Below are 25,539 nucleotides of genomic sequence, written 5' to 3'. Positions count from 1 at the left end.
TAAACCAGCATCAGACAGCCACGCCCTAGTTCTCAAATGCATATTCTGTACAGAACTCAATTGCTAATGTGATGTTTTATATATTCTAAGATGCAATGAGGATAGCAGCTATTAGATGCATACATGATCAGAAACTTAAGGCTCTGAAAAGTGATCTTATAAATTAGTGGTAAAAAAGAATAGTTAATAATGTAAAACATTTTAATACACTAGGCACTAACACTGAATTAGTCCAAAAATGCTTTTTTTAAAAAGATTTATTTTAGAGAACAAGAAAGCAGGCATGAGGGGCAGAGAGAGAGGGATAGAAAACTCAAGCAGACTCTGCACTGAGCGTGGAGCCCTGACATAGGGCTTGATCCCATGATCCTGAGATCATGACCTGAGTTGAACGCTTAACTGACTGTGCCACCCAGGCACTTCCTCCCCGCCAAAATGCTCCACTAATAAGACTGGAAGGTAGTATGCTACATATAGATAAATCACAAATGAAGTGATACCTATTTTTCCCTTAAATATCAGGCACCATAAAGTGAAAAGAACATTACAGTACAATTCAGTCTCTTTGATTAAATTTTATGATTATGACTTATTTCTACAATTTAACATCTTAATTAAATCTTCAACTATTTTTATTTCTAAAAGCTAGTCTTCATTTATGTAACTAAACCACTAAGTAATTTTTCCATCCCAATCAATAATATCTGGTAATAATTTTAATACCATTTCTAAATGAGTTGATTTTAGGATTCCATTTAAACTTTAGAAAGAAAAAAATGAATAAAAACCTGAATCCCTGCCTAAAGATTTCGGTGTGGGAGTAAAAAACAGTTAAATATATTTATACTTTGTTATAACATCTGTGAATACAAATAAGGCAAAATAAAAAGTCAGTAAATGGTTGGAAAATGATTCTACTTTAGGTACTTTGGTCAGCGAAGATGTCTGTTGTTTGAGCTGACACTCATTCATTGCTGTGTTTCTATCACATAAAGCAATTCCTGACATGTATTAACTCATACTCATTGATAAATGCACGTTATGCCATGTAATATGGAAACTAAGCTGGGCTGACACAATTATTTTCTTTGTATTATGAAAACATTCAATATATTTGAAGTATTTCCTAATATATTAAAACACTTTTAAACTTCATTACAAGAACTCCCATATAAGAAAGTCATGGAGAATGAATGATGTCACGAAGATGGTGACATCCCCCTCCCAACAACTATTCATGAACAAGACACAACTGAGAGAATCCTAGAATATGGGCGTGAGGCTGAAGCAAACCCCCGTACTACAGAGCCCAAAATGGACTGTACTGGAAGGGTAAGAGGAAAAACCGCACATTGATTACAGTGCCCCTCCCCCAGGCTAGTACAGCACCACACAGGTCTCCTCTGAACCTAAAATTCCTCTAGTGAGAATCAGCCAGTAGTGACATCTAGCCTTACTCCAGTATTGTGGGTCACTTTGTGGGAGCTCCTACTCTGATCTAACCCCATCGTTAGCACATAAAAATCTGTGGGGTTCAATCACTGGGAATCAAATTGTGGTGGAGAGGGGAGAGGGGTTTCCAAAAACCTGCACTTGGGTCTTGGCAGAACAAATTCTTACTTTCAAAGCCTGAGTCTAGTCCCAACCAGTGGCTTTGCACAGCTGGAGAACCAAGTCAGTGACACAACCTGACCAGGGAGTCTGAAAGTGTGAAGGTCTGCCTGATTTGAGTCCCCACATGAGGAGTCTTGCTACTCCTATAAAGTAGTCTAGTCTTCCCAGGCAGAGACACTGAGACATAGCCTCACCCACTGAGGACCATACATCCCAGCCTCATTTCACAGCAAGGACTAGCAAGGACATCTGGAAACTGCATAACTCAGCCTTGAATGGGCAAAGCTGGCTGCCCCCAGAGCAAAGCCAGTACCAGGTGTGCAGGCTTCATTTATAGAAATGTTTACTTTGTGAGAGTAGCACCTAGCACTTCCTGGCCAGAAAGCCAGGAAAATTTGGGGTTGTCTGAAGGGGACCCTGCCAGTCCTACCCAGGCAGGAGAATGGAATCTTAGTCCCATGAGCTGAGGAACTTGGCTCTGAACCCCTTCTGGCAGGCGGAGTTGATGAGAACACCTGGAAGCTGCCTCCTAATTCTGTAATGCTTAAGCAAAAAGGTGGGTGGGTATACCTGATTGCCCCCCAAACAAAGCAGTGTTTTGCCAAGGACTGTGGGGCACAGGTCAGCTTGAGTCAAGACCACAAATAATAAGCCTTCCTGACCTTAGAGCAGTTTCTGTTGTACCTGGGCAGGAAAACTGATTTGTAGCCCCACTCACTGTGGAATAAAGCCTTCAGCCTGCACAACCATGGAACCTTACCAGAGCACAGGGGAAGCTATATAGCCCATCCAACATCCCTGCTTACATTGGAACTTGAAAAGAGAACACAGCCCATAGCTTCTCTTGTCTGCAGAGCAAAACTGTTGGCTACACTTGACTAGGATATTCAATGCACACACCTGCCTGATTTAGGTCCTCAAACATTTAGCTGTGCAGGCCCTGGGACTCGTCATGCTGCCCTGCCAGGGAAGGAAAGCTAATTCATAGCTCCAGTACCTCTCCATAAAGTACCCAGTCCCGATCATCTAGGAAGCCTAACCAGAGAATCCAGGGATCTGTAGAACCAATCCTACTGTTTCAGTTGGGCAGAGAACAACGTCAGAAGTCCTATCCAGCGGTTCTTAGCCAGTTTTACACCCCCCCTTTTACCCCTTACCTGGAACAGTTGCCTCACTTAAAAATAGGTCCTAATAGCAAGCCCAACCTGCCCAATGACATCCCAGCAGACATGTCCAAAAACACAAACTGGGCTGACTGGTGATGAACCATCTCTGCCAAAGTAAACCTGTGAAGTTTGAAAGAGGAGCCCTATTACTCATATGCACAGATTCCAACATGAGGAATCAGGTTCACAAAAAAAATCAGGTGAACATGACACCAGTGAAAGAAACTAATAAGGCTACAACAGACCCTAGAGAAGTGAAGATCTATGAATCATTCAAGAATTCAGAATAGTCCTTTTAAAGAAGCTTAATGAACTACAAGAACACACAGACAATTGAATGGAATTAGGAAAACAATTACAAGAACAAAATGAGAAGTTCAACAAAGATATAGCATAAAAAAACTAATGAATTCTAGAGCTAAAAAAATACCATAACTCAAGAATTCAATAAAGAGCTGCAAAAGCAGCCTCAACCATGCAGAAGAATAAATCAGCAAACTGGAAGATGGGACATTTGATATTATCCAGTCAGAGGAGCAAATGACAAAAGAATTAAAGAGTGATGAAAATCTATAATGTTTATGAGACACAATGAAAAGAAACTTATTCACATTATAGAAATTCCAAAAGGAGAAGAGGAATAAAAAGGATGTAAAATATCTTTAAAGCAATAATGGGTGAAAACTCCCCAAATCTGGGGAGAGAAAGAGACATCCAGATACTAGAGGTGCAAAGGACCCCAAATAAGTTGAATAAGACTACACTGGCATACAATATTAAGTTGTCAAAAGTCAAAGACAAAAACTTTTTTAAAGCAAAATTAAAGAGAAGTTATATGCAAGCGAAACACCACAAGACAGATTTCTTTTTCTTTCCTTTTTTTTTAAAGAGAGTTTTATTAACTGAGGATACAGAAAAAGCTCTCAGGAGCGAGAGGGGTGGCAACCGGGTTGCCGACAATCAGATTTCTTAACAGAAACTTTAAGCCAGGAGAGAATGGGATGACATATCTAAAATATTAAAGAAATGTCAAACAAAAATACTAGATGAAGGTATCCTTCATAAACAAAGAAAGGATAAAGACTATCCCAAAAAAACAAAAGCTGAGGAAACTCATTACCACTAGATTAGTCTTACAGGATAGGCTAAAGGGATTCTTTCGGTAGAAATAAAAGGTGGTTAATTATCATAAAAACTTAAGGTAACATAAGTATTACTAGTAATGATAAATATACAGTCCAAGTTGGATTCTGTAATATGGTAATAGTGGTACATAATTCACTTACAACTCTAGTTTTAAAGTTAAACGAATGTAGTAAACATATCCATAACTATAATAATCTGTTATTAGTTGCACAAACTAAAAAAATATGAGGGAAAGGAGAAGTGTAAAGGTTAAGAATTCTATTAAATTTAGTTATTAGTTTAAAATAGTGTTACAAGTTTAAAATATATTTTATGTAAGCCTCCTGGTAACCACATGGAAAAAATCTGTAGCAATTACACAAAAGGACGTGATAAAGAAGCCAAAACATAATACCAAAATACATCAGAACACACACAAAAAGACAGTAGGGTGAGAAGGCTCAAGAAACAACTAGAAAACAATGCAAAAATAGCAATAGTAAGTCCTTAACTATCGATAATGACTTCAAATATAAATGAACTAAATTCTCCAAAAGACACAGAATGGCTAAAAGGATATAAAACAAGGTCCAACAATTTGCTACCTCTAAGAGACTCAGGCAAGCCTTAAAGACACAAGCAAACCAAGAGTGAAGGGATGAAGTAGATATTTTAAGAAAATGATAATAATTTTTTAAAAATGGGTAGCTATACTTAGACATAATAAAAATGGTAAAAAAAAAAAGTTATTATATTATAATGAAGGGATCAATACATCAAGAAGATTTAACAATCGTAAATAATTTTGTGCCCAACATTGGAGTACGTACATATATAAAGCAAAAACTAATGGAACTAAAAGGAGATCTAAACAATACAATAATTGGGAACTTTAATATCTTACTCTCTACAATATATAGATCATCCAGACATTCAAAGAAATAGGAGATTTGAACAACACAATAGTCTAAATGGACCTAACAGATATATACAGAACATTCCATCTAATAAAAGCAGAATACAAATTCTAAACAGCACATGAAACATTTTCTAGGACAAACCATTTGTTAGGCCACAGAACAAGTTAGCAAATTCAAGATGACTGAAATTATACGAAGTAAATATTCTGACCACAATAGTATGAAACTAAACATAACGAGGGAACTGGAAAATTCATGAACACATGAAAATCAAGCACTCTGCTGAACAGCCAACAGATCAAAGAAGAAAATAGAAGTATACTGAAACAGCAAAAATGGAAAAAACTCATAAAACTCATAAAATTTATAGGATGCAGCAAAAGAGACACATAGCAATAAACACCTACATTAAGAAACAAGAAAAATCCCAAATAAACTAACTCTACTCTTTAAGAAACTAGAAAAAGAATAAACTGAGCCAAAAGTAATCAGAAGGAGGGGAATAAGAAAGGATAGAGCAGAAATAAGTGAAACAGAGAACAGGGAAACAATAGAAAAGATTAACCAACCCTAGAGTTGGTTCTTGAAAAAAGGGAAAAAAATGACAAACCTCTACCCAGATTAACTAAAGAAAAAAAAATCCAAATCAACAAAATTATAAATGAAATTGTATGGGAACATTACAACCGACACCGCAGAAATGCAAAAGATTAGAGGAGGTTACTATTTTTTTTTTTTTAAGATTTTATTTATTTATTTGACAGAGAGAGAGACAGCCAGAGAGAGAGGGAACACAAGCAGGGGGAGTGGGAGAGGAAGAAGCAGGCTCATAGCGGAGGAGCCTGATGTGGGGCCTGATCCCATAATGCGGGGATCATGCCCTGAGCTGAAGGCAGACGCTTAACCGCTGTGCCACCCAGGCGCCCCTAGAGAAGGTTACTATTAATAGCTATACCCCAATAAACTGCATACCTAGAAGAAATGGAAAAATTCTTAGAAACATACAATTTACCAATATTAAATCAAGAAGTAATAGAAAGTCCAAATAGGGGCGCCTGGGTGACACAACGGTTAAGCCTCTGCCTTCGGCTCAGGGCGTGATCCCGGTGTTATGGGATCGGGCCCCACATCAGGCTCCTCCGCTATGAGCCTGCTTCTTCCTCTCTCACTCCCCCTGCTTGTGTTCCCTCTCTCGCTGGCTGTCTCTATCTCTGTCAAATAAATAAATAAAATCTTAAAAAAAAAAAAAAAAGTCCAAATAGACCAATTACTAATAAGGCGATTCAGTTGGTAATCAAAAATCTTCCAACAACAAAAACACCCAGGACGAGATGGCTTCATTGGTTAATTTTACTGAACATTTAAAGAAGGATTAATACCAATCTTTCACAAATTCTTCCAAGAACTCAAAAAGGGGGAAACACTCCCAAATTCATTTTATGAGGCCAGCATTATCCTTCATATCAAAGCAAGAAAAGGACACACCAGAAAAGAAAACTGTAGTTCTGTATCTCTGATGCATATACATGCAAAAGTTCTCAAAATATTAGCAAACTGAATTCAGCACGTTGAAAAAAAAATCATTTAGCATGATTGAGTGGTATTTATACCCGGGATGAAAGGATGGTTTGATGTAAATGAATTAATGTAATACATCACATTAGTTAAAAAAAAAAAAACTCAGTATACACAGGAAAAGTGACAAAATTCAACACCCATTCATAATAAAAATCTAATAATTATGTGTAGATGAAACTTTCCTCAACATAACAAAGGCCATATATGACAAGCCAATAGCTAATATCATATTCAATGATGAAAAGTTGAAAAATTTTCTTCTTAGATCAGGAACACGACAAGGATGCCCACTTCTCACTGCCTGTATTCAATATAGTATTGGAAGTCCTTCCCAGAGCAATCAGGCAAGAAACAGAGATACAAGGCATCAGAATTGGAAAGGAAGAAGTGAAAATGTTTATTTACAGATGACATGATTTTATATAAAGAAAATCCTAAGACTCTACCCAAAAACCATTAGATCTAATCGATTAAATCAGTAATATTGCAAGATACAAAGCTAATATAAAGAAATTAGTAGCATTTCTATACAATGAATTATCTGGGAAAAATAAAATGATACCATTTACAGTAGCTCCAAAAATAATAAAATACTTAGGAATAAACTTACCAAGGAGGTGAAAACTTTTTACTCTGAAAACACTGATGAAACACATCATTGATGAAATACACCAAAGACAAAAAGTAAATACAAAGGCACCCCATGTTCATGGATGAGAAAAATCAGTACTACTAAAATGTCACTACTACCCAAAGACATCTATAGATTCAGTGCAATTCCTATCAAGATTCCAAAGGCAGTTTTTATAGAAGTAGAGAAAACGATTCTTAAATTTATATGGACCCACAAAGGACCTTGAACAGCCAAAGGAATCCTAAGAGAAACAAAGTGGAAGGCATCACACTTCCTGATTGCAAGCTATCCTGTAATGCGATAGCAATCAAAACAGTGTGGTGCCAGCATAAAGGCAGCAAAACACATCAACGGAACAGAACTGAGATCCCGAAAGTAAAGTCACGTACATTTGGTCACCTAATATTTGACAAGTGAGCTAAGAATACTAAACGGAGAAAAGACGTTTTCTTCAATAAAGGTTGCCTGGAAAATTGGACATTCACATGAAAAAGAATGAAAACAGACCCCTATCCTACAACACTCAGAAAAATTAACTTAAAACGGATTAAAGACTTAAATTTAAGACCTGAAATCATGAAATACTTAGACGAAAACCTACAAGAAAAAAAAAAATCTCCTCGACATGGATCTTTTTAATCATTTTTTTAATATGACACCTAAAGCGCAATCAATAAATTAAAAAAAAAAAAAAGCATGACTACAACAAACAAGTGGGACTGCCCAGAAAAAAAAAAAAAAGTCAAAAGACCACCTATAAAATAGGAAAAATATTTGCAAACCCTATATCTGATAAGGGGTTAATGTCCAACATATATAAATAATTCCTACAACTCAATAGCAAAAAAAAAAAAAACAAAAAAACAAAAACACAAAAAAACCAACAAAAAAACCAAACCAAACCAAAAACAAACCTAAGAATCCAACTAAACCTGGCAAAAGACCTGAACAGACACTTTTCAAAGAAGATGTATGCATGTCCAACAAGTGTACAGAAAGATGCTCAACATTGCTAGTCATTAACAAAATACAAATCAAAACCACAATGAGATATTACATTGTGCCTTTAAAAATGGTTATTATCAAAAAGGCAAAAAATAACAAATAGTGGCAAGGATATGAAAAAAGTTTACTCTTGTGCACTGTGGGATTTTAAGCTGGCACAGCCACTATGGAAATCATTATGGAGAATTCTCAAAATATTAAATGTAGAACTATTCTATGACACAGCAATTCCACATCTGGGAATATTTTGAAAGCTATTTGCACTCCTAGGAGAATTAGGTGCACTGGGTGTTATACACAAGTAATGAATCATGGAACTTTACATCAAAAACTAGGGATGTACTGTATGGTGACTAACATAATAAAAAAAATTTTTAAAAAATAGCCAAGACATGAAAGCAACCTGTATCCATCGATAGATGAATAAAGAAGCTGTATTTATATACAATGGGATCTTATTCAGCCATAACAAAAGAGGACATCTGCCATTTGTGACAATACAGATGGACTTGAGGGCATTATGCTAAGTGAAGTAAGTTGGAGAAAGACAGATATTTTATCATCTCACGTCTATGTACGTTTAAAAAAACCTGAGTTCATAAAAAAAAAAATCAGATTTGTGTTTACCAGAGGCATCAGGCTGAGGGGCGGGAGAACTGAAGGAAGATGATAAAATGTACACAATCCCATACTAGAGCTGCACAACATGAGGACTACGGTTAACACCGCTGGGTGACATCTATGAACGTTGTTAAATACCGAGTCCTCGTCACAAGGAAAAAAAATATAGCAGATGGTTGATGCTAACTAAACTTACTGCCATAATCACTTCACAACATAAATCTGTTAGCCTGTACACCTCAAACTGCTACAATGCTACGTCAATTACATTTCAATTAAACTGGGGAAAAATAAGTCATGATTGGTGACCACGACATCAAACATGACCGAGCATGAAGGGAATTGTGTTCACCCAGATTTTAGGTTCTACAGTCACACAATGGTCAGGTCTTGAAATTTCAGTTACAATGTAAGCAAAAATATATAAACTAGCAGGAAGAGAGAGCAAATAAAAACCCGTAATGTACCAACATTTCAAGTGAATAGATGGCATTTTTTCCCCAGACTAAATCTCTCTAAATGGGGTTATGTGTGCAATATGTACTGAGTCAGAGGTATTACTAATGCTAGCACAGTCCTTAATGATAATCACTGTTTACTGACTGTATATTTTACCTGTTATTTTTCACAAATTCAGATGTATTAACGCGTTCATTACTGCCTTCACAACCCTATTATTCTGTGCTTTTATTAACCACATTCTACAGCTGAGGAAACTGAAGATCCATGAGATTGATAACTTGTCTAAAGTCACACAACTCATCTGTGGTCCTATCATGAGTCAAACTCATGAAACTGGGCTCCAGAGCCTGAGGTCCTGATGTCTTTGTTATACCCTCCTATAAGTTTGCATCTCTTCAGTGTGTTACACACACACACACACACACACACACACACACACACAAAACTCTTTCACATACTTAACATCACCATTAATCATGGAATCATCCATGCCTTTAGGAAATGCACATTGTGACTTTCAGCATGCCAGGGACTATAACAGATGCTGAGTATAAAGTGGTGGAGAAGATCATTACATTCTAACACTTGTTAGAATTATAATACAGACTTTATTTAAGACTTGTAATAGTGGTCAGACATCAAGGTAGGGGGATTCCTGCTAAGCTGGCCTAGCAGAATTCTTACTAAAACTGGAGGAGACGGGTGAAGACAAGGTCTCAAGATGAGGCCTAGTCAAAAAGAGTGCTGAGAGGATACGGACTACACTTTGGTCATGGAGAGAATTTTTGTTAAGACAAACGAGGGAGCTACCCTTTGGAGCTCAAAATCTAGTAGAGAGTGACAATAAACAATTTATCAATTTCTGTTCTATTAAAGACTAAAAAGAAAATAAGCCAGGCCTTAGAGAGTTACTGGAGTTGTTAATGTGAGGTGCGGGTTTAAATAAGTTAGTGTTTGAGGAAGGCCATTTTGAAGATTTGATATTTGAACTCAAATAATAATCCTCCACTCAGCTATCAGGTTATTTTTGGATCCTTCTCCTGTGAATTACTACATTGTAGATGTTTGCTTACAATGTTCCAGTATACTGCAAATTTAAATATATCTATATTTCTCCCCATAGACTGTGGAATCCATACACAATGTGATTGTTTTATTTATTATAATATAGCCAACCCAAAGGTGTACCTAAAAGAATGGCAAGGGCTTCATAAATATTTTTCCCACGCCATGAGAGAGTATAAAAAATAATTTTCTATTTCTATTTTTGTGATTTTGCTTAATGTTCTTCCTTTAAAAAGCAATACAAATTATATTTAAAAATCTTTAGTAATAAATGTCTTCTCTTGCTCTAATATATCAAGAGAAGGTTTATCATATGGCAAGAAAAGATAAAGAGAACTCAGAACATTTTCCTCATGAACACCTTAAAGAATCCATCAGAACTTTGGTTTTATCAGATTTTTTTTCTCAAATTTTTCTCATATTTTACATTACCTGAGAGAGAGAAAAAAATAAAGGGAGCTCTTTGTCCTGACCTATATTAACGAGTGCTTGTTTTCTCTGCATCCCTCTTACCTATTTTTATACATTTCAAAACACCTCTCCAACCCACCAAGTTATAAAGCAATGCCATCTAAAAGTCTGTATATAAAAGATAAATTCAATTATAATAGAGTATTTTACTTTGAAATTGGATTAATAAAAGGACTCTGAAGAGGATAAGAGCTGAAAGAAAAACCAAGTAATGCTAGATCTTACTTATAGAATATACTCACTCACCTAAGAAATAAGTTATGGAAGGGTGACTTGAAATCAATACCATTATTATGTATTCACAAGCTAAATGGCAATATGTCACCTGGGTGAACAAAGATAAGGGGAGAGATGTTTTAAGAAAAAAGTAAATATTAAAAGCTCTTCATTATGTTTTGTGATAGGTTGACATGTTTACAGAGAATAGCTGCATAGTGAAGTACAGGAGTATAGGTCTCTGTAAACATGTCAACCTTGGTGACATATTGACATTAAGCTTGGTGTCATTATTCAAAGTTATTTTTTTATATAAAGTTACTTTCATAAAAAAAATTCCTCAAGACACTGATATCAAATATTGGATTTTTAAAAAACCAATTTTGGATTAATTAATATATTTTCTTGTGTAAATGTGAATATTTCAAATTATATTCTCATATGGGCTTCTTTAAATGTTCTTCCAAAGACCCAAAAAGACAGAGTTACTGATTAAAATGCCTAAATCTAACACTCAGAGTAACAGAGCTGTTCAGTAAGAAATGAAATGGAAAAAATATTATTGCTTAAACACCAGCGTTGTTGTTTTTTTTTTTTTTTTTTTTTTTTGAGACAGAGAGAGGGAGAGAGTTCGGGGGAGGGGTAGAGGGAGAGGAAAAGAATCTAAAGCAAGTTCCATGTCCAGCACAGAGCCCATCAAGAGGCTTGATATGATGACCCTGAGATCATGAACTGAGCCAAAATCAAGACAGATGCTTAAACGCCTGAGCTACCCGGACGCCCCTCAAGCACACGTTTTTAACATTTAGAAGAATACTTGTTTCTTTTTAGAGAAGGAGATAATTGTACTGCTACATAAGAAGTCAGTTTGGTCCCAGTTTTCAAAAAGTGTAACATGAACAGCACAAATAATAATTTCAAAAACATCAGAAAATAATCTTTTTTTTTTTTTTATAAGATTTTTATTTATTTATTCGACAGAGATAGAGACAGCCAGCGAGAGAGGGAACACAAGCAGGGGGAGTGGGAGAGGAAGAAGCAGGCTCATAGCGGAGGAGCCTGATGTGGGGCTCGATCCCAGAACGCCGGGATCACGCCCTGAGCCGAAGGCGGACGCTTAACCGCTGTGCCACCCAGGCGCCCCATCAGAAAATAATCTTAACACTGTATGAAAAGAAGAAATACAACATGTTTTTCAATGTCAGTACAAAAATTAAAGAAAAAAAAAGAAGCCTGGGAAAAATGTTTCTATCTTCTACTGATGTTATATGATACCATCTGTAATTTAGCAACAATTATTAATGTGATAGGTGATAACCTTGATTATTCTCATTTACAAAAAAAAAGATCAAGTAACAACTTACAAATTTTATAAATTTATTTAATTTCTATATGAAGAAGATACGTGCATTGAAAATTTCTGGGTTTGGAATCCCTTTATCTTACTGGATTGTCATTTACTTTTAGCTATACCTTTAGAAAATAAATATTTAGAAGTAGCAAGTGATGAACGATTGCAGATGAGTATTAAAAATCTGGCATCACATGCTGTATTTTGAGTAGTAATTAAATATAAACATCATGATCTTGATTTTCTTTAAAATCTCTTTTGTTCATTTCAATATACATCTTAAGAATGGTTTCTCAAGCTGTTATTAAAATAAAGATATAGTTTAGATATTTTATTAATTACTAGGGCTTCTGAAACAAAATTCGGAAACTTATTTTTTCATAGTCTTGAAGTCTAAAAGTCCAAGATCAGTATTCTGGCCAGATAAATTCCTAACGAGAACTCTTCCTGACTCGTAGATAGCTGCCTTCTTGTGATTTCCTTGTTTTGTGTGTGTGTGTGTGGGGGGGGGTATTTTGTTTGTTTTTGTTTATTTTTTGTGCAGGTACACAGAGAGAGAAATTGCAAGAGTGAGCTCTGGTGTCTCTTCTTATCAGGACACTAATCCAATTAGATTAAGGCTCCACCCTTATGACCACACTAAACCTTAATGACTTCTTCAGAGACCCCATTTCCAAATATAGCCACACTGGGGTTAGGGATTCAGCTTAATTTTGGAGGGTCACAAATATTCAATCCATAACATGTGTATCATCCTCTCTGAGTCATTTTGCCATTAATCTAGGCTAAAGTGGATAATTTAACAAGAAATGAGCTCATTTGTCACATTGAAACCTTTAAATATTGACATACACCATTTTGAAAATAATTTCTAGAGTTTAATGGTAGCTGCTTAAATAGAACTCACTCTAGGTGTCCATCCCTCAAAATATCTAAACTTGAGAGTAATACAAGTAAGTGCACACAGGAATTATAACTTCAGCAATGGTAGAGACATAATACCAAAAACTTCAAAATTACCTATATATGGAAAAATAGCCCTAAATTCTAACAGAGTTTCTAGTCCTACTGTATATCAGATGGGGAAAGGGAGGCTTAAGAGAATCAGTTTTTAAAGGGGGGAGGGGTTAAGGCTGGAGAGTGAATTCAAAAAGACCAGAAAACCCAACTCCAGTAAGACAAAGATGAGGATTAAATGTCAGATGAAGATAGTAGGACTTGGTATAAGAAAAGGGGCTTCCACGTGCCCAGGAATGAAGGTGGTAGCCTGATAGAAACTTTATTATTTATGTAATTATTCTGGAGAATAATTACATAAGTAGAAAAAGAATGACAGATGAATTACATAAGATGAAAAAGAATGAAGGATGAAGAGAATGTAAGCATCCTGCAAAAATATAAAAGAAATAGAGCAATACAGGCCAAGCCATTCTCTCACTACTTACCACTGAAATTGTTCAATAAAGAAACTGTACTCACTACAGTGACTGAAAGAGACGCTCTTGAACGTGAAAGACTGTCCCGAAAAAGCATAGGGACAGAAAAAAAGCAAACAGATTCCAGGGTAATCTGCTTAAAAAGAAAACAGACAACGCAAATCAGAGCATTTTTGTTGATGAAAAATGTATAATAATATATAATTATATATGATATAATATATATTAATATGCTATATATAATGCATATACATTCATATATAATATAAAATACATATGGAATATGCATAATAGATGATATACAGAAAGATTATATGGCCACATTTTGCTCATTGGCTGTGTAATATCCATACAGAAATCTCTTTTACGCAATACACAACAATCTGTTCCTTCTTTTAAGCACATATATGATAGAAGGATTTCCAGCTATATGAATCGTGAGTAAAATAAATAAAAGTTAAAATAAGTAAATAAAACCTGAGTGAGAATCTATACTAATTGCTGATAAAATTTCACTAGCTGAACTATGAGATGAATTAATCCCTCTATATTCCAAGATATCAAGAAATTGCTGAAAATACAAAAATAAATGTTACAACTCAAAATTATGCTACATTATTATAATCCTTACTTGTATTTTAAGAACTCCTTGAAAGGGATCCAACTCCATAGTCAACAACAGCATTTTAAAAGATCCTATTTTACCTTTCATCCATTTCAACACTCTTGGCAGCTCTGTGTAAGTTTCTCTTTTCATCTGTTTCCCTTTCTGAAACAAAATACAAAAACACTGTCTTTTCAACCTGCACTGTTAGGACTATATCTTCTCTTTCCCTTCCTATAGGTATGATAACGTAGAATTGCTTTTGAATTTGGGGTTAAGCCCTCCACCTTTCCTATTAACTCTAAAATTCTGTTGCTTTATCTTCTTTGCCCCGATTTTTCCTTTTTAAAAAACCTATACCTCCTCAAATCCCTATTTAACTCAAAATAGACTTTTGTGGGGAGTTGGAAAAGGAGCAGTCAGGCAGAGGTATGGAGGGACATAGGCTGGGTAGAGCTGTAGAGAAAGCAGGCACTGACAGAAACAGCAAAGTAACTGACAGGAGGATGTTACCAAGAGTTTATATGCTTATGTGCTTTCTTTCTTTTGGAAAGAAGGGAAAAAAGAAAGTTAGCTTTGACTATTCAGAAATGAGGTTTTTCTATCTTACATATGTTAGCTTTGTCAGTGCTGAAGTAATTTATATCAAATTAACTGAAATTAATTATGTCTAATAGTACCTCGATCTTACATATTAACTAGGAGAGAAGATCTACTATCCATTTCTTCAGGAATTTTCAGAGATACAGTTAATTGATAAATTGCATATTCTGTTGGAAAACACATAAGCACTACAGAAAGAATAAGAACAAACAGCTAGAGCAAGGTTATAAGGTGAGAGCTTGCCTAAAGTGTTCAAGGAAGAACAAGGAGGTTATGAGGCTGGAATGAGTGAGCGAATGGAGACACTAGAATAGGTCAGGGTTTCAGGCTGAGGCAGACAGTATGAAGCCTGGAGGCCACTGACTGTATGGACTTTGGCTTTTAGTCTCAGTGAAAAGGAAGAATTGCTGTTCTAAGCAGAGGACTGGGAAACTGGTATAAAAAAAAAAAATCACCCAAGTATTTTGAGAAGAAAATGAGAGGGCAGATGTAATAGCAGCAAGATCTGTTAAGAAACTATTATAGTAACCCTAATCAGTAGTTTGGGGTGACAACAATAGAGGTAGTAAACAGTGCTTAAATTGAATGTAGGGGCAACAAATATTTCTAATGTCTTGGATGATATGGAAAAGAGTAGTTGAAACTGGCTTTACTTGCTTCTGCAACTAGAAAACTGTAGATTCCAATGGAAGTGAGTAAGGTGCCGTGTGAAATATGTTTTGGGGAGAAATCATAGGTTTAGTTTTGGATATGATAAATTTGAATGTCTATTTCACAGTCTAGAAGAGAAGTCAAATAGTTTGACGTATGAGTATGAAGTTTAAGAGAGACATTTTGGCAAAGGATATAAATTTAGGAGTCTGTCTGCACATATACTGAAGATACGGGTCTGGCTACGATCAACTACGGGAATGGAGAAAGACGGAGACATGAGGCACCTCAACATTAAAAAATCATGGATATCTAAGGTTTCTCTGCCAGAAGTCACCTTCAAAAGGCAGGAAGGAGGTGGGATGGCAAGCTTGGTCCAAACACTGCGCATATTGGTCCTGGGCCTCGCAGGTGTGTGAGGTACAATCTGCTGAATCACCACTTACAAACAGGAATCCGGTTATTGGAGAGTTCCTGCAAAAGTGCCCTATGCTGGAGCTGCAAAACCTCAGAAAATACTAGATTTCTGCACTGCATGAAAAATATCTGGAGACTGCAGAGTAGAAGTTGTATATCCTACAAGTAAAGAATATAAAAAGGCAGTCAAAGACCTTAATGGGACCTTTTTTCCCCAGAAGATTTCCATCATACAGAACTGATACTATGCCAAGATAATGCTAATATTTTTCAATATTTCCCTAAAGAATTTTTCAAAATGGAGACTATTTCACCATGGGATGTGTTCTTGACTAGTGAGGAGTTATGCCTGAATCTCAAATACCTGGAAGTCCACTACACAGTATGTTCCAGAATTTTGGGAGTGAATTGCTGAACACATTTGGAAACACATCTAATTTTCATGGATGAATCATATCACTGAAAAATTTTATAAATGGTCAAGAGTTGAATACGTTTCCTATTTCAACTTTAAATATGGATGCTTAGATGGAATGTATTTTAAGTGAATTATGCAAATACCAGTAAATGATGTCCAATGGCATAAAGAGAAGCATGTTATGAGTGGGTGAAGTTCAAATATATTTCCCACTCATATAATGTTTTGAGAATGTGATTTTATTGTTGGTGAAGCTTGGGAAAATTCATTGATTTGGTAATAAAAAGCAAGGCATTCAAACTCTAATTTATCAATTCAGTCCAGTTTATACTGGAAATAGTTCTGGCATATATTTGATTGAATGGCTTTGATGTGTTAAAGGAGCAACTCTGAATAACTTCATGATTATAATGTTACAAAATTAACTTTTTATTTAGGGCAATGACAGAAAGTCATAGAAATTCCTTTTCTAAGATCACATTTAGTTTTTAATTCCTCATTAACCTTGACATGTTTTCATTCAATAAATGTCACTTTTGACATATTAATCATATAAATATTCACAGGATACTTCATGAAAATGCCTTATTAGCATATAAGAAAAAATATATTTATAGAAAATACACAAAAAATGAAATATATCTGGGCAAAGGGGAGAATCCATGAAGGAGATGGGAACAGAGTGAACACTTAGACAAAGTGAAGTCAAGAGGGGAAACAGATGAAAGAGGAGGGAATGCTCAACTTTGTTGAGTGCTGCCTGTACTTCAAACAATCTGTGAACTGAAAATTGACTGTTAGATTTTCTAAAATAGAGATAATTATTGACCTTGACAAAAACAGTCTCTGTAGACTGATGAAGTAAATTGGGTTTGAGAGCAGGAGATGAGAGGATCTTGAGGAAGAATGTATAAAAACTCACCTGAAGAGTGTGCTAAAAGAGCCAGAAAACTGCACAGTAACTCACAGGAGAATGTTATCAAGAGCTTATGTGATGGGACGGCTGGGTGGCTCAATCAGTTAAGCATCTGCCTTCAGGTCAGGTCATGATCTTGGGGTCCTGAGATCAATCGAGCCCTGCATCAGGCTCCCCGCCCAGTGGGGAGTCTGCTTCTCCCTCTCCCTCTGCCTCTCCATTCATACTCTCACTTTCTCAAATAAATAAAATCTTTAAAAGAAAAAAGAGGTTATGTGCTTATAGTAGAACATGAAAATTTCATACTGTAGTAAAGAGAAGGAAGATGTCCTAAAGCATTGTCTTTAAAATAAGAGAAGACTGACTCTCATGCACAAGGAGAGATATTTTTCATTAGAGAATGATAATCGCGTGTGCAGCGAAAGGCTATAAAGCAGAGAATATAGTTGCCTGTGCTGGTAATTGGATAGTTGTAGTTATTAGAGTCTGCAAAAATTCTTATGGCTTCAATTTTCTCAGTGAAGTAGGAAGAAAAGCAATTGGTGAGTGACAATAATAAAACAGCTAATGTGGTGTGAGAGGAGAGGAGGAAGTATAAAACGATCATGTAGGAGAGTGGTATAGCGAGTGGACTAGCAACTTCTAGTGTGCCTGTTGTGCAGTTTAAAGGATCGACTTGATGTTTGTAGGCAAGAACTTAAAATAAGAATTTTTAGTTTGGCTTCATGTTTTTCTCCCACATTTTCCCAAAAGGGTAGATAGGCACTGAATACGGATCATAGCAGTGGCAGTATTTCACAAAATACCTCCACAATTTATAATTAATTCTACTTGGTAAATACTGTTTAAATCCTAGGTCTAAGGAAAAGAAAGTGATCAAGGGTGATAGCAAGACTAGTGGCTTTGGTTTCATGTGAATCAATTCATGTTTCTAAGAAACAGGGCGAGAGGTTGAGAAAAACAAGATAAAAAAGATGGCATATTAGACATTTGCCTGTGGAATCTCACAGCATATATGCTTAGGTGACAGTAAGACATAATGATCTAAGGTCCAGGACTCAAGAAAGCATTATGCACTAGAAATGGAAACTGGAAAAATTTGAGCACATAGAAGGCAGTTTAATTCATTGGAAAGAATTTAAGGTTAGAAGACAATGACCTATCAAACTTAGCAGAACACAGATATATTTATGAATTGGTCAAATAAGCGGCTAGCAGAGGACACTAAAAATCAATCTCGAGCTAGGAGGGAAATTCTAAACACATAGGAAGTGACTGTTTCAAAAATTTAAAGCATAATAAGGCAAAATCAGGATCAATGGGTGGAAATAGATGGCCCAATGTGCCCCAAAATGTATAGAATGTTCCAGGTCATTAGGATATTTGGAGGTTACCAAATGTGCAAAATGTTAATTGCATGGGTCCAATTCCACGTAGCCATATTAATAGCCAGTCAGTATAGTTAAAAAATCAAAAATTTAAATATTTAAATCCTTGTTATTCATGGAATGTCTACAGTATTAGGTTTTTTGTTTTGTTTTGTTTTTTTTAGTGACATATTCCTTGAAAAGTTTAAGGGGATTTAATTTAAGACTTTTTGCAATTTTTTAAATTAAATCTTGGGATCTTGGATATAAATGTGGGACTACTAATAATTTATCTTAATGAAGGATGATAATTTATCAATATTTTTTAGAACACAGGCAAACTTTATATTTTTTATTAACTTTCTGAAACTAAAATGATCTTATTTAAAAAAACAAACACACATTTCTGCAATTTCCAAATGGAGTAATAAATTGCTATTGTCAGATTTTGTTCTCCTTCAAGGGGAAAGATTTACTATCATTCAATTTCATGCATCTAAAAGTTTTCCCAAAAGTCCTGTCATTAGTTGATAGTTTTCAATGAACTATGGATTTGATTCTCCTCCTCTCTGTTTTGGTCTTCATTGAGAACTTAAAATCCAAGTTAAACTTTAAGTAGTGAATAGCTTCTGAAATAGTCCTTCTGAGAAAGCCCAGAGTATCTTATTTCTTTTGCTTATTATTTTCTCAGGTTATGTTAAAGATTTTTTTTTAATAGTTCACAGTTAAAAGTGAAATAATGATGGAAAAGACATTATAATCATAGCTAAGAAATGAAAAGTTGGTTGTCCCTTATATTAGTTAGATTTAACTGTTATTAGTTCATTATTACACAGTGCTTTATCTCCAAGACTCCCTGGGATTCAGGTTACTAGGACATTAATGAGAGGCCCATGAAAGGAATGACGTATACGTGCAAACTCTGAAATAATATACACATTCCACATACTTTTCTGCTAAATGAAATATTTAAGAGACAAATCAGAAGAAATCATGAGCTGCCATCTTTATGCCTATTAATCCTCACTCCCCACATTTCACTAAAAGCACATCTTTGAAACATGAAGCATTCTGATAGACCCAAGGAGGATTAGCCTGCATTCACACTTTGTGTAACTTTAATAAAATAATCAGATATACAACTTGTGAATATTAAACACAAACGAATTGAGAATCTTGATTTTGGAAGAGACTAGATATAAAAAGTTTTAGATACAAACTTTTCAGTCCTTTGAAAACAGAGTGAGTGGAGTAAGTTTGTGGATGTGAAACGAATTTTATCAGAAAGCAATAGGCTTGCAATGTCAGACAGAGGCAACAGAAGCTTGGGAGAATGTGAGTAAGGGGGATGGAATACAACAAAATAAAACCTTACTCATTTTGATCCAGGTTCTGTGAGCAGGTATTTACATGTGCCAGTCATTTTATAACTTCTAATCAAATAGATGAAGTTTCCTTGTGCCAAGTTATCATATACATAGACCTCAATGTCTTCTAGTTAACCAACATGCTCATTATAGACTAATCAAATTTCTCTCTGAAGTTATTCAATTTCAGGTCAATCCTTAACTAAAACCACTGTCTCTTCTCAAATGGCAGGAAGATATAGGACAAAAATTCAGTGAAAGGCGAGAAACAAATCATAAAATGGGCAGAAGATATGAACACTTTTCCAATGACGACATACAAATGGGTAACAGACACATGAAAAAATGTTCAAAATCATTAGCCATCAGGGAAATTCAAATCAAAACCACACTAAGATACCACCTTACGCCAGTTAGAATGGCAAAAATTGACAAGGCAAGAAACAATTGCTGGAGAGGATGTGGAGAAAGGGGATCCCTCCTACATTGTTGGTGGGAATGCAAGTTGGTACAGCCACTCTGGAAAACAGTGCGGAGGTCCCTTAAAAAGTTAAAAATTGAGCTACCCTATGACCCAGCCATTGCACTACTGGGTATTTACCCCAAAGATACAGACGTAGTGAAGAGAATGGCCATATGCACCCCAATGTTCATAGCAGCATTGTCCACAATAGCTAAATCGTGGAAGGAACCGAGATGCCCTTCAAAGGATGACTGGATTAAGAAGTTGTGGTCCATATATACAATGGAATATTACTCAGCTATCAGAACGAATTCTCAACATTTGCTGCAACATGGGTGGCACTGGAGGAGATAATGCTAAGTGAAATAAGTCAAGCAGAGAAAGACAATTATATGATTTCTCTCATCTATGGAACATAAGAACTAGGAAGATCAGGTAGGGGAAGAAAGGGATAAAGAAAGGGGAGGTAATCAGAAGGGGGAATGAAGCAGGAGAGAATATGGACTCTGAGAAATAAACTGAGGGCTTCAGAGAGGAGGGGGTTGGGGAATGGGATAGACTGGTGATGGGTAGTAAGGAGGGCACGTATTGCATGGTGCACTGGGTGTTATACGCAACTAATGAATCATCAAACTTTACATCAGAAACCAGGGATGTACTGTATGGTGACTAACATAATAAAAAAAACATTAAAAAAAAAGAAAAGAAAAGATGAGAAAGAAGAACTTCATGAACTAGCTTCTACCTCATTTCTCAATATCATCCTAACAATTACATAAAAATGAGTATGTAGGAAACTTCAGAATGACATCACCAGAATTGGTAGTACTTGTGTAATGAAAACATAAGTAATGAATTTAAGTTTGTGTATTTATTAGATGAAGAGCTAAATTATGTATTAAAAGGAGTCTACAAAATAATTTAAATGGTATCACATTGTTTTTTCAAAAGTGGGTTTTTAATTATGTTTAATAGTCATCTTAAAGAGAAAGATGCAACTAATATTGAATTATTTTAGGGATACTTTTGACAAACTTTTGAATTTAAATATGCTTATATTGAATTATATTATTTTCACAAATGTCAAATCAATTTTGTATTAATTGGTTATAATCACTTATAGGGCAATTTCTACATCGTTTTTATCAGATAATAAACACATCACATTCTATGCTAAAAAAGCAATGTCTATAAATAATCTGTTGTTGAGTCCAGTTTGTTTATTACTGTGGACCAGAGTAGAAGTCTTATTTTCAAAGATTTGTCATTCTGCATTCCAACTTGTTTTTGTTACATTCCAATTCAGCTCTGTCAACTATTTCCTACAGCTGGCTGGATTTTAGTCAGAAACCCAAGGAAATTTAAGGGGAGCAGAATGAGAAAACAATTGAAAAGGTATAGGAAAAACATAGCAAAAACAGACTTAGAGAACTCCCTAATGAATGTTTGACATTTTCAAATTATTTTACGACATTGATGAGGATACATATTATGCCACTAATTGACTGAAATAAATTCAATGAAAAAACTAATCTATACTTAATATATAACCTGAAGGGAAGGTTTTGAATTATCAATGTTAAAATTGATTTTCAAACTTCAAAACCTTTAAGATTAAATAAAAAGTTCATACTTAGATGTTTGGATTTGTATACTTATTTATCCCAAGAATTATTACTTCATAAAACATAAATTTTTAGTTAAATATTTGTAGAAGTATTTGCCAGGAAATCAAGTTCCACATTTGCCATTAGTAAAGATCTTTACCTATTAAAAATATCACAACTATATCTACCTATTGCATTCAATATATCATATCTCTGGGGCCATTAAAATAAATGAATTCTTGTCATGAAAGGTGGACAAAAATATCATCCATTTATTTTTGTTCTCTTTATTATATTCTAAACAACTTTGAAATATTCCTCTGGGCTAGTATTAATATAAATTAATTGAGGGGTTGCATTGAGGTTAGCTCCCCTTCTGAATTCAATCATTTCTCTCCTGAAAAATGTTGAAATAACCTGAAAGTTTATTGTCATAGCAGGAAAAGACATCATTGTCCAACTTGAGTAAATTTTAAGAAAAAAAAAAAAAGGTGGTGTATTGGTCTATACGCATACATCAATTTTTCTCTTAAAGTTTCTATGGCATTGTTTTGCATGTAATTGCATATGTTATGAAGGCAGAGGTTAGAAAAGAATTATTGCATATGCCAGGGGAAAATTTTTATATTTGTACCAATAATGTATGAGCAAATTATTTAGTCTACATTTCCTGAGACTCCATTACTGATCTTTTCATCTTTACTAATCCCAAAGAATAAAAGCCATATCTCATTGTTTTCAGTTTTCAGAGTATCTCTCATATAAGCTCTAGCTATTAAAATTTGCAGATGAAAGAATCAAAGATTTCTGCCCTTTTCTTAGTCAGTTTTTCTATTGAGTCGTCTAAATTTCTATAAATTTTAAATACTTAAATTCTGTGTTTTACAATCATTGGTCCTATAGTTGATGATTTTGAATAGACCACATCAACAGATACAGGGAGGAGAAGTTGGCACTTCTGGCGGAGTTATACATTTCTAGTATCTATTGAGATATAAAATGCATACCAGACTCAGACATATTGTTCAGCTAAAAAAATGAGATTTATAATAAAGAACATAATTCTTGAAGAAAACTGCCCTGATTCACACGCCAGCTCTATTAACTGCATGCTGTTAGGTAAATTTCTTTTTTCTTTTTCCTTCAGTTTCATCATCATCGTTTGGGTTGCATATTTTTATGTATTTGTTTGGTGTGTAGAAGTTGCTGGATGGGATGAGACTGCATAGGAATGAGTGGCCATTATTACAAGTTTTCTTCATCCACCTTTGCATTTCATTTTGTTTTGTGGTGAGCATGTTACTTTTAAAAGATTAAGAATTACAATTCAAGGGGCGCCTGGGTGGCACAGCGGTTAAGCGCCTGCCTTCAGCTCAGGGCGTGATCCTGGCGTTATGGGATCGAGCCCCACATCAGGCTCTTCCGCTATGAGCCTGCTTCTTCCTCTCCCACTCCCCCTGCTTGTGTTCCCTCTCTCGCTGGCTGTCTCTATCTCTGTCGAATAAATAAATAAAATCTTTAAAAAAAAAAAAAGAATTACAATTCAAGGTTTTACATGATATGAGTAATTATATTGCTAAATTCTATTTTTGTGTTTATTGTATTTATAAAACACATATTTATTCAAACAACTTAAGACTCCAATGTATTTGTAAATCATCCTATTGGTTTATTGAAGTACTCCATTGAAAATATTTATCTTTATGACCTATTCAGTGTTAGATAAATCTTTCAGATTATTCATTCAATGTTTCTTCTGAGAATGGAGAGTATGTAATCAGTGTCTTATGGTGGTCTGTCATAGTCAGGTAAACAGTCAAGACTTGGATACCTGATTCCACCAGCAAAAAGGATACACTAAGTTAATACCTTGGTCGCACAAAGGTGTGAGCATGCCAAAGTCTTTATCTGCCAAAAATCTTTATTGACCTGGTCCTCACTCTCTGGCAGTGAGGACCATCACTGTGTTTTGTTTTGTTTTTTTTCTATGCAAAGACAAGTCTTTGTGAAATATCATTCCATCACATCTTATAATCTATATGGGATTATATATTTATTATGTATATTATATAGGTTTCCATTACTTGTCTGTACATATCTGCTTCAGTTTGATAATTTTAGCAACTTTGCCTAAGGCCAAAGGCTTTCTATCTTTTTGCATGCACGATGGCATAAACTCTCACATGTATTTTATATTACTGAAGTATTCTTTTAAACTTATTTTCTTGGAAATATGCCTCAGCCTTTCTAGTCAAATTAGATTTCTAGTCAAATCAATTAGATTCATGCCAAGCAACACTTAAAAAGTACCACATGCCAAAAATATATTGTCAGCTTTTTGAACGGAATGAACCCTGCTCTCCTCAAGTATTATAATTCACAAAGTAATGCATTATCTCTTTAGATTTTGGCATCCACAGAACACTCAATTTGAATTCATGTACTGATAGGCTCATAATTTGCTGAAATTTTATAAAGATTGGAAAAATAAACTTAAGTCATATCAATAAGAGAAAGAGTTGTTTGCAATCAACAGACAAGAAATATGGTTTATGATTCATGGGCGCCTGGTGGCTCAGTCAGTTAAGTGTCTGCCTTTGGTTAGGTCATGATGCCAGGGTCCTGGGATGGAGCCCCATGCCAGGCTCGGAGCCTGCTTCTCCCTCTTCCTCTCACTCCCCCTCCTTGTGCCATCTGTCTCTGTCAAATAAATAAATAAAAATCTTAAAAAAAAAAAAGTTATAAGGAAGGCTCTACAACCATTAACTTTGTGGTTTTTTTCAATTATCATTTCTATTAAACTGGAATATTCTAACTCATAAGTGTGTACCATAAGAATGTTGGCAAATGTTTGACAGCTTATACATTCTCTATATATGAACTGAATACAGATCTGGAGAGTATGAAGAAATTTTTCATTGAGGACTACTTTCCGCACTATACTAAGAAGCCAAGTTCATAAGCTGTCATTCTCATGAGTTAAAACACAGCATTTTTTTACCCTGAGTGGCAGTGGCAGATGGATTATTTTTATAATCTTTTCTAAAATAGAGCTTGCAATATACTGTTCATATCCATTAGAATTTTTTGGAAGTTTTTTTTTTTTTTAAATAAACCCCAAACATCATCATTTCATAGTCCCCATGTATTAAAATTAATTATCAAGTACTGGGATCCATGTTTTGAATCATCAGGATTGGAGTATTTATACAATCACACTTTAAGAAGTAATATTATTCTCAGCTACAAAAATATTCTATTTTGGCCCCGAAGTGATAGGTTCAAGTACTCAAATCCTGGCAATATCCTAGAAATATGATGCTTGAGAAACAACACGCAATCACAGAAATATATCAATATTATCTAGCTTGTGACATTTCTCATCTCTCATTTACAAAACTGGAGATTTTGTGAACAAGATGGTATCAACATCTTTACGTTCATGTTCACTTTTTAATTCAA

At 35.1% G+C, this 25,539-nt stretch overlaps 1 long non-coding RNA gene across 3 annotated transcripts in view; it reads right to left on the bottom strand.

Annotated features, from left to right (window-relative positions):
* LOC130543334 (uncharacterized) overlaps positions 1–25,539 on the bottom strand; it is a 169,203-nt gene that overhangs the window by 8,809 nt on the left and 134,855 nt on the right. The window contains exon 8 of one of the 3 annotated variants that reach the window (XR_008958606.1): positions 14,296–14,433. The exons of the other annotated variants lie outside the window; for them this stretch is intronic. This is a non-coding gene — a long non-coding RNA (uncharacterized LOC130543334). Of the gene's footprint in view, positions 1–14,295; positions 14,434–25,539 lie in introns of those variants that run through there. 3 annotated transcript variants of the gene reach the window in all.

Source organism: Ursus arctos, unplaced genomic scaffold, assembly GCF_023065955.2.
Source record: "Ursus arctos isolate Adak ecotype North America unplaced genomic scaffold, UrsArc2.0 scaffold_11, whole genome shotgun sequence".
In the NCBI taxonomy this organism is placed as follows: domain Eukaryota; kingdom Metazoa; phylum Chordata; class Mammalia; order Carnivora; family Ursidae; genus Ursus; species Ursus arctos.
This window is presented reverse-complemented; position numbering and strand designations above follow the sequence as displayed.